Genomic DNA, 15,610 nt, shown 5'->3' with positions numbered 1-15,610 from the left:
TGCAACTATACCCGGCTTTTCACAAGGACTCTCCTCCCCCTTCTCCACGGCCACTAATATAATGGGGAAGAAATCTGTCAAGAAGAACTTGGGTCGGGTTCACACGTAACTGATTAGCTGTGGGTTTTCTGCAGCGATTCTGCATGTAATCTGCAGCAGAAGAAAACGCATCAAATGGTACGTTTTCGGCACTGATTTCGTTGCTAAAATGCAGCAGATTAGACGCACATTACATTCTTGGCATTGGAAAGGGGTGAAATCCACAATGAAAATCTGCGGTATAAATTGGCAGGCTGCAGACTTAAAAACCACACCGAACAGCTGATCGGCGGGGGTCCCGGGGGTCGGACCTCCACCAATCAGATACCTGAAGACCCATCCTCAGTTGTAAAGTCTTGGAAAACACCTTTAAAATCCACACCACGGTCGGTGTCAGTTTCTGCTGCAGATTTTTTTTCTGCCACGTGACTGAGTATTGCTAAATGCTCATTCACTTTGCTGGTACTGTCCAAAAAAACTGCAACAGCAAATCAGAAGCTAATCAGTCGGGAGTGAGCCCAACCTAAATGGGGGTCATTTGCCTGTTTTAGGTGTAAATATTGTTGCAAACCTCCTCCTAGCAACTTTTTTAAGCGTTTTTGCGCTGGGCTCCCCATTTGGGAGTGGCAAGGAAATGTCGGGGGCTGGGGCAACCCAGCAAATTTACTATAACATTTACGCCTTGGCAAAAAAAAACGACTCCACTCGGGGAGTGGCATTTCTCTCCAGCGCACAGCTGCCACCGATGTGCCTAATTTGTGACGAGGTGCACGAATCTTACTGAAGCACAGGAGGGAATCTTGGGGTCAGTTCACACGGCTGATCTTCAAAATACACGTGTAAAAAAATAAATAAAAAATCATTGCTGAATCCAAGCAGATTTTTACGCCTCAAAATAAAGCTACTTTCACGTCTGCACTTTTGTTGGATCCGGCAAAGGGGATCAGCAAAAACGCATCTGGTCAATAACACAACCGCCTGCGTTGTATTATCTCCAAAATGAACAAGACGCACTAAAACCATTGCAAGTCAATGGGCGCCGGATCCGTTTCTTTTCGTGTCCGAAAAAAGAGATCCGACACCATTTATTTAGGGCTTGTTCACACGATCGTATTTATTTTGCATTTCGCTAAAAATACGGATGACATCCGTGTGCAGTCCATATTTTGCGGAAGGGAACAGCTGGCCCTTCATAAAACAGTCCTATCCTTGTCCGTAATGCGGACAATAATAGGACATGTTGTATCTTTCTGCGGAACGGACATACGGAAACTGAATGCTCATGGAGTACATTCCGTTTTATTTTTTGCGGAACCATTGAAATGAATTGTACCACATACGGTCTGCAAAAAAAAACGGTAAGGAAACGGAAAAAATATACGGTCGTGTGAATGAGCCCTTACATTGTGTTTCATGCAGCATCTGTCTTGATCAGTATTCCAGCACAAACACAAAAACGCTGCTTACAGCGGTTTTGTGTCCGACACGGGAACGCAACAAAATGGAACGGAATGCATTCTGGCGACTCCATTCCGTTCAGTTCAGTTTTGTCTCCATTGAAAATGAATGGGGACAAAATTGAAGCATTTTCCTCCGGTTTTGAGACCCTATAAACGCAGATGTGAAAGTAGCCTTACGTGTGTTTTTTTTTTTTTTGTAAAACAGGCAGATTTTTGACTTTATTAAATTCTACAGTGCTTTTCCCACAAGCGTTTTTTGGCACGTTTACACGCGAAAAAACGCACATATGTGCACATCTCAAATAGTGCATTGTTTTCTTCTTCGCATTAATTTGAATAGGAGAATCAGCACTGATCCTGCCCAAAGATAGGACAAGCTGCTTCTTTTTTTTTTTACACGTGTAAAAAAGAAGCAAGTGCTGCTTCCCATTGAAATGAATCGGAGGCTGTTTTGAGGAAGAAACGCTCCAAAATCAGCACCAAAAAACTCTGTGTGACATGGATCTCCATTTGTCTAAAAAGCCACCGCTGTGCCCTTGTGTGAAGCTTCTGACACAATGTTAGGCCTCTTTCACACTACCGTTTGGGTTTTTTTCCGTTTTGCGGGCCGTTTTTTGCGTTCCGTATACGGAACCATTCATTTCAATGGGTCCGCAAAAAAAACGGAATGTACTCCGTATGCATTCCGTTTCCGTGCTTCCGTATCTCCGTTCCGTGCAAAGATAGAACATGTCCTATATTTGGCCGCAAAATACGTTCCGTGGCTCCATTAAAGTCAATGGATCCGCAAAAAAAAAACGGAATGCATACGGAAATGCATCCGTATGTCTTCCGTATCCGTTCCGTTTTTTGCGGAACCATCTATTGAAAATGTTATGCACAGCCCAATTTGTTCTATGTAATTACTGTATACTGTATATGCCATACCGAAAAACGGAACGGAAAAAAACGGAACCTAAACGGAAACACAACGGAAAGAAACAACGGATCCCTGAAAAACGGACTGAATTAGCCATACGGTAGTGTGAAAGAGGCCTTAATGAAAAATCCCATTTTATATAGCAGGTCAGGGGTTTTATACCCACGGGATAAGAGCTTGTAATGATTTTCTTGTATTTTAACACATGTTGAGAAGCCATGAGAGTGCAGCAGTATACATCTCATATCTTCTTCGGATAGCGTTATGTCCAATTCTTTTTCCCAAGCCTTCAGAAAAGGAGGAGGGTCCGCGGATCTAGTGAGCGATAGATGTGAGTATAGAGAAGATAGTTTTTGCTTCTTGCTCTTGTGGAGGAGGATTAATTGTCCAAACCGTGACAATGGTCTGTTGACTTGAATATGGGATATAAATAGTCTGCATGTGGCTTTGAAGTGTTCAAATTGCAGGTAATTGTCTTCTGATGATGTCATTAATGTTTGTCATTTAGTGAAGTCTGGTATTTTGTTAGCAGAGAGACAGGTAGCTACATTCATACCTTTTAGTTGTGACCAGAATGATCTCATAATTATCTCGTCTCTTTTTACTGCATGTGGGATCAGACGAGCCGGTGAAAGTGGTGAGATACCCTACAGGAGTCTATTAGAATGCTGAAGGGACTTCTATACCGTAAGGCTGGGTTCACACTTGAGCGTTTTACAGCGCGTTCAAACGCGCTGTAAAACGCTCAACACATGAAAACCAATGCTTCCCTATGGCCCTGGTTCTCACTTGAGCGTTTTACAGCGCTGAAAAATGCGCTGTAAAACGCCCTACGCTCAAACAAGTACTTGAGCTTCTTTGGGGCGTTTTGACGCGCGTTTGTGGCCATAGGACATTGCAGTCAATCACACAAACGCGCGTCAAACGCGCGTTTACTATTGCAAAAAACGCTCGTCAAAAACGCGCGTTAAACGCGCATATCAAAGACGCTCAGGTCTGAACCCAGCCTAATAGTGCCTTGTACCAATGTATAGGAGAGGGCCTGGATATCTTTGTGGTCTGATAACCACAGGATGTTTCAGTATGTAGGGCTCAAGATCCTCAAATCTGATTTGTGGCGTGGGTCTGTGAGGGTGGGCGGAAGTTATTACTTCGCGAGGTCTCGTGAGACTTTGCATAAGAACTTCATAAATCCATTTCTACTGTAAAAAACTATTTCCCGAACTCGGGTTCGGTTCCAAGTGGTACCTGGTTTTATTATTTATTTATAAAGCTATTATACGAAGTCTCGCGAGACTTCGCGGAGTAATAACTTCGGCTCACTGGAGCCAATACATTCTAATACTGTACGGAGCTCCTGCTCCGTACAGTATTAGAACAAAGTTTGATGTGAATCGACTTCGGATGTTTCGCTCATCCCTAGTTATGACTAGAGATGAGCGAATTTCATATTTTGAAATTCGTTCACGCCTCATTTACTGGTAAAAGCAGAATTGCGTTATGGATTCCGTTACCACGGACCATAACGCGATTCAATGACTGAACGCCTTTAGAGGCATTCCCTTATTTATTCCGTCATAATAGAAGTCTATGGTCTGCATGACGGATCCGTCCCATTTCCGTTATGCAGGAGAGGAATCCCCTGCATAACGGAAACGGGACGGATCCGCTATGCAGGCCATAGACTTCTATTATGACAGAATGGATAACAGAATGCCTCTAAAGGCGTTCAGTCATTGAATTGCGTTATGGTCCGTGGTAACGGAATCCATAAACGCAATTCTGCTTTTACCACCAAACTAAGCGTGAACGAATTTCAAAATATGAAATTCGCTCATCTCTAGTTATGACCACCCTGCAATCAGTGGTGGTCGTGCTTGCAAACTATAGGAAAAAGCATCAGCCTATGTGCGCTCCCATGGTCTCGGCCACCAGAGAGGCTGGTGCTTTTTCCTATAGTGTGCAAGCACGGCCACCGCTACTGGATTGCAGGGTGGTCATAACCCAGGAAAGAAGCGGTGTATAAGGGAATGGAAAAATGAATCCAGCCAGCAAAGGAGGCAATATGGACAATCACAATACATTAGTAAGTGGCTTGCATTAACTTACTCTACATGATAAATAACCCCTTTAAGGACATGTGACATGATGTGAATCGGCCACATGGTCTAGCTGCAGCTCAGTCCCATTCAAGTGAATGGGTCTGAGTTGCAATACCAAGCACAGCCGCTATCCTGAGGTCACTAAGGTCATCAATATGAAAATCCCAGGAAAACCCATTTAACCCTCTAAGTGCAGCGATCAAGGCTGTTTCATCATTTGATTTCTCCTATTACAGGTATCAGGGACACTTACCCTGGCATGTGTGGTCTGCACACCCATCACTATGCAGCACTACACTCCTCATCATCCCACAGTTACTGGATTCGATTCTACATGGTTTTACTTGACATGACGCGTTCACAGGGACCATGAATTGATGATGACGACTGCAGCCGCCTCAGAACGAAGTATCTGTACAGTCCATCAATAATGATAGGAGACCAGTATTTTAGGACAGTCCTTGGAAAATCTGCCGTCTCTCTCCTTGTGAACAGGTTGGGCCGTGAACTTACACTGAAGCTAGAAAGCTGCAGATCATATATAGAAACATACCGTAGGAGACACTTCCTCCACCGCTAGCAGTGAGCAACTTACAGAATAAGTGCACACATCAGGGGAGCTTTTGTGTTACCGCTGGCTCGTCGCCCATCACCCCACCGTGTAATTATTAACTACCTCCGAGATATATCTGTACTAACCTGAATTCATGTGAAGAAACATGCTTCTGACTGATTAACAATGCAGCATTCTCAAACATGGTTGTCTACATCCAGGAGAAACGCAATAAAACCTCTGAGACTTCCGGCAATGCCATGAAAATCCTGGGAATGTCCACACACATCTCACTCCAGAAATGGAACTGGTTTAACAAGATCCAGCAAACATGTTCCTCCTGGCGGCAGACTCTAGACAGAATCAGTCTCCTTCCCCCTCTGGCAGCTGATTATAGAGTCCTTTCTTACTTCTCCTGTATAAGGAGTCTTCTCGGCTACATATACTTCTATAGCACTCAGCATAAAGGTTAAGACCTCCTACAAAGATAGGTAATCCACTGTCAGTTTACTGCTGCTGTGAGGGGAAGATGTTATCTAAAGCAGCGGTCCCCAACCTTTTTTGCACCAAGGACCAGTTTCATGCAAGACAATTTTCCCAGGGACCGGGTGAGGTGTGGGGGGGTTCTGGGGCGGGGATTAGGGGGTGGGCGGGGATTAGGGGGTGCTGGTCGGCGCTGACTGATTCAAGCGCATAACAATCCACAAGGTGCATATTCAAATATATAACACTATATAACGATTACATTTATTATTGTAAATGTGACTCAACTGACCATAATGCCGAATCAGTGTGAAATAGAACTTACTATTATATTGATATTTCCCTGCCTTTATTTCAGGCTGACATGGTAACTATTCCTGAATTGGCTGCACAAAACTGACTAGGGTCTAGTGGTCACTGGTCTCTTCTGCACTGGGCTATGGTGCACTGGTCTCTGCGGCACTGGTCTCTGCGGCACTGGTCTCTGCGGCACTGCTGATATTTTCAAGGTGACATGGAAGAGGAACTGCAGGTCATTCTCCCGCTCACTCCCTCAGATACTACGGTAGCTGAAACTGGATGCCAACAACCCCCCACCCCCCTCCCCCCTCGGACTGTCATGTTTATTTCCATTGGTGGGTCAGTGAGACCTAACCAATCCCTCCCTCACAAGCCCTTTTCAGCATTTTCATTGGTGGCAGTGGCTGGCCAGCATCACAGTTGGAAGGAAGGAAGGAACGCTCTCTTTCCTTCCCGCTGTACGTAAGCGCCTTGTGTGTGATGCGCGTGTTGGGCGCGCATGCCCCTGGCGTCTCCGCTCCTCTGTATTGCCGCAGCCCGGCAAACAATCTTCCAGGGCCCGGTCCTGGGCCGTGGCCCGGCGGTTGGGGACCGCTGATCTAAAGGGTATCCCTCACGATAATAGTAGAAGGAGAATTTGGATAACGGTATGACAGCTATGATGCTCTCTCAAAAGGCCTAGATAAAGATGTCCACAGAAGAGCATTGCACTGATTAGTAGTATGTGTGATGTTCTAATGGAGTCACTGCAGGGGGCGCACTATGGCCATAGAGATGGTCTGAAAGAGTTAAGTGAGACTGTCTGCTGTGCAAAAAAGTCCAAAGAGGAAGTTAAAGGGGTTGTCTCATCATGGACAATGGGGGCATATCGCTAGCATATGCCCCCATTGTCTTAAAGGTGCGGGTCCCAATGCTGGTTCCTCATAGAATTGAATGGGAGCGTACCGCGCATGCGTGGCCCCCGCTCCCATTAATTTCTATGCGGCTTACCAAAATAGCCGAGACAGCGCTCAGCTATTTTCGCCGGCCCCATAGAAAATGAATGGAGGGCGGCTGTGCACGCGCAGTGCGCCCTCCTTCACTTGCAGGCCCAGTTCTCGATATAGGTGCGGGTCCCACAGACAATGGGGGCATATCCTAGCGATATGCCCCCATTGTCCATGATGAGACAACCCCTTTAAAGGGAATCTGTCGTCAGCGTCCTTCCTATCCAGCTGCTTGCATAGAAACATAGCTGTGGTTCACCTGGTTAAACGCTATTTTTCTTTTGTTGATCCAAGGCCCCGTTTCTGAGTAATGATATTTTCTCTTAGTATGCAAATTAGGCTTTTGGTGCAAAGAGGGCGTCACCGTTACTCTTGTTGCACCCAAGCTCCATTCATTTTTGTGGCCAGCCCCTCTCTGGCCCTGCCAATCAAAGCAGTGAGCAATGGTGACGCTCTGATTGCACCAAAGGGCTGATTTGCATATTAAAAAAGCGTATCATAACTCGGGAATGGAGCCTCGTATCAACAAAAGAAAAACAGCATTTTAATTAAGTGGACGACAGCTATGTATCTATGCAAACAGCTGGATATGGAGGACGCTGGGGACAGATTCCCAGGACAGGAAGGAGAATACATGGAGAATCTAGAAAGCCAGGTCTGTTTTTTATAAATGTGATACACATTTCTGCTACAATGAGGGTGCATTATATATATATATATTTATTTATCATGTGATAACATTCAGTTACATTTTAACGACTTCCCTTCACTTTATTAATAACCAATCTGTGCAGGATTGCTCTCAAAACGCGCTGCGGACCGGCAAGATTATTTTCGCATTCTAAGCAAGATTATTTTCACATCCTAATTAGTCAGATAATGAATGTGCTTCACTTAGTCGGAAACTGAATATAAATATTAGTCGATGAGCAGCACTTTAGGTGTTTCCATGGCAGTAATAAAAGTCTGCAAGCGAATAACCTGCTCCCCATGTGCAGCCCCTGCTAGCACACAGGTTGCCTTGATAAATCGCCTCAAAAACAGCAAAGGCAAGGGTTAATGACTCTGAAACATAAAAATGCTCTAAAACTGTGGAAGGAAAATTTGTTAAAAACTGCAGCAGGTCATTAATATTGTACATTTGGCCACAGCAGCCGAGTGTGAACGCATCTAAATACTGGGTGCCTGATCAGCTGTGGTGCGGCAAGCAAGGTGCACTGGATCCTGCAGCTATCGAGGCTCTTACCCTCCCCGCGCTGTTCAGAAGATATAATAGACTGTGTATTGATGGTGCGGAGCTGACAGGGGATTGATAATTGGCCGCACTTCTGCCTGCTAATGAGGTAAGGACGCGCGGGATCAATAATCAAATGTTACAGTCTATTGGTTTCACGCAGGGGAATTACAAAGTGTATACTTATGAAAATGTGAATCTGAGACTGACAGAGGGGCGTGCAGAGAATTATTTCTTATACAGGTTCCTCGGCAGGTCATGACAATCACTGCTCGGGACCTCAATATGTGGATGTGGTGAAGGTGCCTCTAATATATAGAACAAACCCCTCATGGATATCCAGAAAGACGGGGACCAAATATGTATAACTTTGGGGATGTGATGTCGCCTTCTCTCCACAAAAAATATCAAATTTTCACTTAAAGGAGTTTCCCCGGTCTTTTATATTAATGACCCATCTTCAGGCTAGGTCCTCAATATGTGATCTTTGGAGGTCCGACTCACATCAACTGTTTGAAGAGGATGTGGAAGAGCGCTGCAGCCTCCTCGCATTATACCAAGCACAGCACCGTCTACTGTATATCGGCTGTGCTTGGCACGGCATCACATAGAGTGAACCAATGAATGTCACGTCACTGGCCTAGGAAGAGGCCACGGCCAGGGGCGGATTGGCTATAGACCTTACAGGGAAATTTCCCGGTGGGCCAATGCCCAGGGGGCCGTCTGTGCCCTCCTCACGGCCAGCCAGTGGACGTTTTTGGGGATGTATTTTGTGCTGTTGGTGCAGTATTTTGTGATGGACTGTGGTATTTGGTCTGTTGGGGTGGTATATTGTGTTACAACATGGTGCTGCCCTACTTGTGGTGGCCCTGACTTCACTCATTTCGGACCCAACTACAAAAAGGAGCCACTTTTAGTATTTTTTTCAGGGCCACTTAAAGTTCCCAGTCCGCCCCTGGCCATGGCCATGGCACTCCTCTTCAAACAGCTGATTGGCGGGCATGCCGGTAGTCAGACTCCTACCAATCAGATATTGATGACCTATCAATATGATGGGCCATCAACAAGGATGACCCAGAAAATCCCTTTAATAAAAGCAAAAAGCGCAATACAGAAGCACCATGTAGCAGCAGTTGTACAGCATCCGAGATCTTCCATGTAGACCCGTTTCCTAACCCACACCTGGGACAGTCCTGATACATGACCACTAATGGTCCCTGAACAAGGACTGCTGTAAGACGCTCACCATACACATCGTCTCTCAGTGGCCCTTGTGTAAATTCACTGAAGAGCTGGGTCTACTAGAAGTCTCATACTTCGAAGGCCACCTCCTGCTTTCAAGACATGACAGAGAGAAGCCCATCACAAGCAGGGCAGACAGACTGAAGCTGCATCACATAGGATACACGGACACCCTGCAACGTGAAGGGACAGCAGTTCTATGTCAACGATCTATCACTAGGATCTCAAAAATCGTGAGGAACTGAAACACCAGGTATATGAGAAAGTTGCAGAATATTAACCATGAATATTCTTAATTTACATAAACCTTTTAAACGGGACTGCCCAATGTGGACAAACCCTTCTTTTTTTTTTAAATGTCATAAAAATTGTAAGATTGAAGATTTTAATCACATATATACATTTTGAAAATGTCAAGATTACTATACTGTATGGCTATGTTCACATGGCGGATTAGGAGGTGGCTGTATCCTTGGGTTCCTGCTGTGGATTTGCCTCTGGTGTGCTGCACAAGGATTACGCCTAATCCCTGCCATTTCCAGCCAAAGTAAGTGACACGACATCGGGATTCCCTGTGGAAATTTTTTCTGGCGTGTGTGAATGTGATTGCAAAAAAACTGAATACATTTAAAGCAAAATTCACGTGCATTTAGGCAGGGAAAATACCTAATACCTCTTTGACCTTCATCAAACATAAAAGTAAAGAAAATGAATGTTAAGCAGTCACAGACGTAGACGGAGGACACAGTCAGACGCTCCGATCACTGCTTGAAGGCGCCTCCAGCCATTTCCATGACAAGCACTGGGAAAGGATGTCTCTTCCTTTCTCCTTCACTCTAAATTGGTGCATTATATAAAAAAAAGGGGATATTTTGGAGTCCTTGGAATTAGGTTAGCATGCCATTTCAGATAAAAGGCCTCTACTTTTTAAATATGGGTCAGAGAGTCTCTGCATATACTCTGCGTTTCCCAGCTGTACTGTGCCACGTTGGCATCCTGCCTCCGGCTGTGTCTTTTTGCAAGTCAAAGACAGTATGTCCGTGTGCATGAGCCCCTTCTCATCATCGAGAGTTGTAAAGAGGACCTGTCACCACTCCTGACAAGTCTATTTTAGTAAGTACTTGTACTTCATTAATCAATTATGTTGTTTTCCTTCTCAAAAAAGGACCCAAAGCCCTTGATTTTACTGCTTCTTAAAATCATCATTCCTGTACAGCGCTGCACAGGCCGGAGCACACATCGCTACTCCTGTACAGACACGCTATAGAGAGCCTTGAGCTCGGGCAGGAGCCCACTCTGCTCAGCTAGATCCCGGCACAGTACAGAGAACAGGGTACCAATGTGCTGTGCCAGAATTAAACCAAGCTTGAGGGGGGCACAGGCAGGAGCAGCGATCTGTGCTCCGGCCTGTGAAGTGTTCACCGCGGCCCCCTGTTAAATCCGTACACCAGTATGTCAGACATGATGAATTTAAGAAGCAGTAAAATCAAGGGCTTTGAGTCCTTTTTTGAGTAGGAAAACAACATAATTGATTAAAGCAGGAAAAGAGCAATAATTCATTAATGAAGTACAATACAAAAATGTTTGGGTTATTTAGAACAGTTTAAAAGAAAGTTGTAAAAAGGTTTAGTTACTCCTAAAGTCCTCATGCACACGACCGTATATTGTATCCGTGTCTGATCTGCATATTTTTTTTCCTCATTTCTAAGGGTGGGGGGTGTCCTCATTCATGTGTTGTCCTTTCCGCAAATTATCGAACATATCCTATTGTTGTCCGTATTGCAGACAAGAATAGCAATTTCTAGTAATTGGAGCGAGAAAAATGCACACAGAAGGTATCCGTATTTTGCGGACCCCGATATAGACGTGGTCGTGTGCATGAAGCCTAATATGTTTAGAGCGAAGAGAAGCTAAAGAATAAGCGAAAGCAGCAAAACTGTGATGCAAATATATTACAAAGGTGCTAGATGCTATGAATGTTAACCAAAGGTGAAGCTGCATAACTGCTCTCCTGACTAATCTGTGAACACACAGCAACGAAACTGCATTTCTGCATTATTATTTTTCTCTGAAAGCCTAGTTAGTGTCACCACAGTCCCCAGCATGCACACCACCAGGAATACAAAAACATTTCAATGTCAAATGCTACCGTAGGAAAACTAAACACAACGAGCATTACACAGTATAATGCATTGTGAAGTATCGCCCACAGATCATCAAGTACAAAGGAATGGAAACCACCAAACCTCAATACGACGCATTGTGCGGATACCTACAGTATTAGCACTGTACCTATATAAAGGCTGTGTGATAAGGGCGTGCCTGTTCAGATACATATACGTCTCCTTACATGCTAAAAGGGATCAACCACTAAGTGCAAACGCATTTTTCTCCAGTGCAAGGAGGTTTTACTTTGCAGTTTCCCTTTGATTCCTTTAGGATGTGCTCACAAGTTGTGGATACACCGCCTTGGATTTGCACCTGACAAATCTGCAGCGTTTTTTAATACCACCAAAGTGGATGAGAATGTACAGCATCCCTCTGGATCAAGAAAATAAAAATCACCAGGGAAGTGAACAGAACACTTAACTGGTGCCCTCCTTTTCATCTGCAGATCCGCCCATTCCCGGGCTCCAATTCTGCCATCCAAGATGGCCGCACCGCTTCTCCGACTACCCCATGCGCACTGTGTGTTTGGTAGACAAAACACTTCCCGTTGCCATCGAATTGTCCAGAAATGCTGGTGTGAGCAGTGCTAATCCGGAAGCAGGGCTGGACAAGCAGAGTATGCATCAGGTAGTCTGAAAAGAAGCGCGGCCATCTTGGATGACAGAAGAGCAGCCTGGGAATAGGTGGATCTGTAGCTGAAGAGATGAAAAGGTGGGCACCAGGTAAGTGTTCTGTTCGCTTCTCAGTGTTTTTTCTCTAGAACTGGAGCGTCGCATTAAGAAATCTTGTACTTACACGTAGGGGAGAAAAAGACCTCTGGAGAGTAAACTGTCTTGTGGCGCGGATTTCAGCCTTTGTAACGCGTAAAGCTAATTGTGGTCGTACCCTAAAAGGTGTTTTTTACGGGAGTCCATCTCCCATCCCCCCCAAACAATCCCTGAAAAATCAGCTGGAAGGGCCATGGAAACCTTGCCCCTTTAAACAGTTGATTAGTGGGGGTGACCCAAAAACATGACATCAACTTAATAAACAAGAGGGTCTGCTACTTTTCACTTTTCCTGTCCATGTGTCTGGTATTGCAGCTTGGGACCCTTTAATTTGAAGGGGCTTTACTGAGAGTTTCTTACTGATAAACTATACTCAGGAGAGGTCATCAGTATCTCATCAGTGGGGGTCCAACACCAGGGACCCCAGTCGATCAGCTGTTTGAGAAGGCACCGCCACTCGCAGTAGCGCCACAGCCTTCTCCAGCTTTGCCTAGGCCGTGTGACGACACATTCATCAGTCATATGGCCTAGGTGCAGTTAAGCCCCATTGAAGTGAATGGGGCTGAGTGCAATATCAAGCACAGCTGCTACACAGTGTACGATGCTGTGCTTGGTTTGCAGAGAGAAGTCGGCGGTGCTACCTTCTCAAGGATGCTGTGCTTGGTTTGCAGAGAGAAGTCGGCGGTGCTACCCTCTCAAACAGCGTGATCGGCGTGTGTGCCCAGGTGTCGTACCCCCACGATCAGACCCTCATGGCCTATCCTGAGTATGGGTTATCAGTACATAAAAACTCTTAGGAAACCCTTCTAACAAAGTTGTGCTGCACGACCAGGCAGATCCTATGGACAACTGTGGCGCTGATGCTAGAAAAAAAAAATATCCAATCTGGACAAATCCTTTACATTCCATGAAGAAATGCCGTACGGAGCATTGTCCAGTCTGCTGCCACAAACTGGAGAAGAAGAGGTTGAAAACTGAGAATTACAACAGAAATACAACTTCACAGGAAGCTTAGGTAAGAAAGTTGTGGCCAAGCCCCCGCCAGAAGACTAATTTTCGGGGGCCACATTCGGGATGTGAGGAGCTCAGCTGGCGAGCGTCGGATAGATTACTCAGATAATGGGCAGAGGATCCTGTGGGAGCAGGAACAATTTATCCGCTTACCCGCCACCTGCTGCCAATCAAAATGTGACAGAGCGCAGAGCACATGGTTCACATAACCAGGACAGAACGTGACGGAGCATGAACATGAAAGGAGCCGTCACTCTGACTGCAGAGTCCTCGCCTTTCCAGGTGGAAATAACGTACTTCAAACATGAAGGGGCTGCTTTCCGATTCTCCATGCCATTATTTCCTAATTGAATTTCCCAACCTAAAAGAAGGTCAACTGAATACATGTCGAGCGCACTCTCTATTAGACGTATGAACATTTCTGCAATATTATTATACATTGTCCCACAGGGTGAAACGCTATGCAAATCATCAGTCCTTGGTTGTAAGAAAACGTAACATGATGACATCATGGCTTAGTGCTTCACTACATCCTCAGTCACCTTTAGGCTAGGGCTATGTAGCTGGCCAGCTAAGACCTGCCCTAGGTTGCTAACATAGCCTATATGTTTATACAGCTAGACCTGCCAATAACCTTAATACAGTTCCTATGTTTGTCTGTTAAAGACAAAAGCAGAGTTATTTACAGTGACTTCATGATTGGATGTCATGTAACTGTTATATTTTGTGTTCACAGAAGCAGAAAAGATAATATGCCTTTAAGATTCATTATATGGATGTGAGGTAAACTCAATGACACAGCAGAAACAACAGAAAGCATAGAGTTAAACTGTTGTTGCTGGGCAGGAGTCTAGACCAATCACAGCCAGCCTTACACACAGCAGGAGTCTTGGCCAATCACAGCCAGCCTCACACACAGCCTGTGTAGGAAATTCCCTAGCAGGAGCTGCTAGAAATGATTATTCACCAGAGAGAGAAGCTGACCAGACATTCACTCCACTAGAGTTGTTGCGATACCGAATTTTTGATTCAGTTTCGATACCATAAAAAAGTATTGCGATACTCGATACCGATCGATACCACGCGAAAAAATAAACCAAAAAAAGCCACGTGGATTCCGCATTTTTTAAAATGGCTAATCGCGCAGTTTTTATTTATTTTTTCTGTTCCGGCGTTCACCGCATCGATTTTTTTTATATTTTAATAGTTTGGACTTTTCTGACGTGGCGATATTTGATATGTTTATTTATTGTTTATACATTTTATATGTGAAATTTGGAAAGGGGGTGATTCATACTTAATATTTTGTTGTTGTTTTTTTTTACACTTTTTATTTAATAACTATTTCCCCCCTTAGGGTCTAGAACCTGGGATTTTTTTCATCCCTTGTCCTATTCACCCTGATAGAGCTCTATCAGGGTGAATAGGACCTCACACTGTCCCTGATGCTCTGTGCTTTGTGCACACAGCATCAGGGATGTTACCATGGCAGCCAGGGCTTTAGTAGCGTCCTGGCTACCATGGTAACCGATCGGAGCCCCAGGCTTACACAGCTGGGGCTCCGATCAGAAGCTGCCACTGCCACCAATGAGGGGGAGGGGAGAGGGGATCCTGTGGCCACTGCCACCAATGATTTTAATACTGGGCGGGTGGGGGAACTGTGTCACCAATGATTTTAATGGGGTGGGGGGTTGAGGGGGGGAGGGGGAGGGCGCACTGCGCCACCAATGATAATTACCCCTTAATACAGGAGGCGGGTTCTGGCAGATCAGCGGCAGTTAACCCCTCAGGTGCCGCACCCGCCTCCTGTATTATGTGTTAAAGTCTGGACCCATATAAAGTAGTCTTTCAGTATTAGGCTACACAGAGCGGCGCCCAGAGATGTCCCAGCACTTACTATTATTCCTGGGCACCGCTCCGTTAGCCCGCAGTGCCCCATTACTGTCTCCTCTCCTGCTCCGTATGCCAATTACTATCGGAGCAATGGGGAAGAGACATCAGCTTCTCTCGTGGGCGTTCCTTCTCCCTGGCTGTAGCGCTGTCCAATCGCAGCACAGGGAGAAGGAACGCCCACTAGAGAAGCTGAGGTCTCCTCCCCATTGCTCCGATAGTAATTAGCATATGGAGCAGGAGAAGAGACAGTAATGGAGCACAGCAGACGAACGGAGCGGCGCCCAGGAATAATAGTAAGTGCAGGGACATGTCTGGGCGCCGCTCTGTCCTCTGTGTAGGAAAAGTCCTATCATTGGTGGCGTAGTGCCCCCGCCCCTCCTCCGCCCCTCTCTCCGTCCATTGGTGGCAGCGGCAGCAGCAGCACAGGGGGGGGGAGAGACTGCTTCCCTCTC

At 45.5% G+C, this 15,610-nt stretch overlaps 1 protein-coding gene across 2 annotated transcripts in view; it reads right to left on the bottom strand.

The window, feature by feature from the left end:
* Positions 1-15,610, bottom strand: part of SHANK2 (SH3 and multiple ankyrin repeat domains 2) — a 514,254-nt gene that overhangs the window by 426,790 nt on the left and 71,854 nt on the right. The window lies entirely within an intron of this gene.

Source organism: Bufo bufo, chromosome 10, assembly GCF_905171765.1.
Source record: "Bufo bufo chromosome 10, aBufBuf1.1, whole genome shotgun sequence".
Classification (NCBI taxonomy): Eukaryota; Metazoa; Chordata; class Amphibia; order Anura; family Bufonidae; genus Bufo; species Bufo bufo.
Note: the sequence above shows the minus strand (reverse complement) of the source record. Positions and strands in the feature narration are given on the sequence as shown.